The sequence below is a fragment of the Vigna unguiculata genome, unplaced genomic scaffold (genome assembly GCF_004118075.2).
Source record: "Vigna unguiculata cultivar IT97K-499-35 unplaced genomic scaffold, ASM411807v1 contig_197, whole genome shotgun sequence".
NCBI lineage: Eukaryota > Viridiplantae > Streptophyta > Magnoliopsida > Fabales > Fabaceae > Vigna > Vigna unguiculata.
Genome location: NW_021010899.1, coordinates 28,769 through 30,566, shown reverse-complemented (window position 1 = coordinate 30,566; position 1,798 = coordinate 28,769).

The following is a 1,798-nucleotide window of genomic DNA, read 5'->3' as shown; positions in this document are numbered from 1 at the left end:
CAACGGCGCCAAATTTGATATCGCTGTCGTTGACGCGATCAAATTACCACTACTTTAGCAACTTCAGTATTGCCAGTTTGTAGTGAAGAAAATAGTTAGGGTTAAGATAACCCTGAGTCGTCTCACAACGAATACGGAATTGATCTCAAATATTTGATTCTCAAAAATGCAATTTAAAACTAGCAACTATAAAAATAGGGAGGTTTTGAGATGCAAAGAAAATGACACGTAAGATTGTAAACACAGTAATAGTAAATAGGTCAATTCCACTGCTTTTTCTAAATAAGATTCTTCATTGGTTATCTAGAGATTATTGTTAAATTAATTATTGTTGTTGATTTACAAATAAATCAATGTAAAGACTCAATTCATTTGTTGGCATCCTCACTTTTAGTCAAAGTACAGTCTCAATTAAAAGTGAGAATTGTTTAGATTGTCCATAGTAAATTTAATCAAAGTACAGTCTCAATTAATTTTACTATGCCTAATCATGTCTATTCCTTTGTTTCTTTACCAAATAGAAAACTTAATTAATCAAAGTAAAGTCTTGACTAATTTTAGTTAAAGTAATTACCTCTAATCAAATTAAAGTCTCAATTATTGGCAAAAACTTATCTAATCAAATGAAAGTTTCTAAACAAAATCAAAGTAAAGTCTCAATTTAATTTAAAAACCTTTTAATTCATATGATTAGCATGGATGTAGATTTAAAATCATTATTTTCTATTCGATTAAGAAGCAAAGGACATAGATAAACAAAAAAACCACAATAATAATCAAAATAACAAAACATATAAATTCATCTAACCTCAGAATCCATTTAAGAAATTACAGTGGAATCAACCCTAAAAGCTTAGCACTCCATGGCTTTGATGGAATACATGATGATATGAAGGAAAGAAAATAAAAGAAAGAATGAGAGATGTGGTGGAGATGGTATCTGCCAAAACCAGAGAGTTCTAAGTGTCTAAGCTGTCAGCTGTAAAATTATCAGTCGTCCCGCTTCTACTCCCTTAAGTCTCTTTATATAGGCTTCCAATGGACTTTGGGCTTTATCTGTCAGTTGCTAAAATCTTTTATTTTTATTTAATTAATTAGCAACTTAATTGCTGTCAAATTTCCAATTCTGCCCCTCTCATTTAACCATATTTGCAGTTTTGACCAATGTTGACTGCTGACTTTGACCAGTTGACCCCAGTTGACCAGTTGACCAGTTTGACTGTCCTATCAGACGCTGACACGTGGCGCAGAGTACTCTCTCTCCAGAATTAGGGTTTCTGCCCCTTCCTCCTTCCTCCCTTGGCTGCGCGGTTGACGGCAATGGCGGCTAGCTTCTTCTTCTTCTCCGGCGACGATGGCGCGACGCGGTGGTGCTGCTGCAGTGGTGGCTGACAGAGGTGTTGCGATGGCGTTCTGGTTCGCGCGTTCTGGTTCGATCTGCAGTGAAGATGAACTCATGGTGGTGCGGAGAAATGGACGAGAATGAGGGTGGTTTGTGTGCGGACGCGATGGTTGCAAGTGCGGTCTCCGACGCGGTGGTTGATGGTGGAAAGGCAGTGGATGCGCGCTGCAGGTGATGCGTCGCGGTGGCCGGCGGAACTGGTGCATCGCATCGCGGACCTTGCGCTGCAGAGGTTGGTTGCGCGTTGGTGGAGGCGCGAGAAGAAGATGGTGGCGCCGCGGTGAAGCTTGCGCGATCTATGGTGGTGGCGAGAACGGTGGCGCTGCTGGAGAGATGGAGGAGTAAGTTGGGACGCGAGAAGAAGATGGCGTTGCTGTTCGTGGTGGCCGGCGAGGA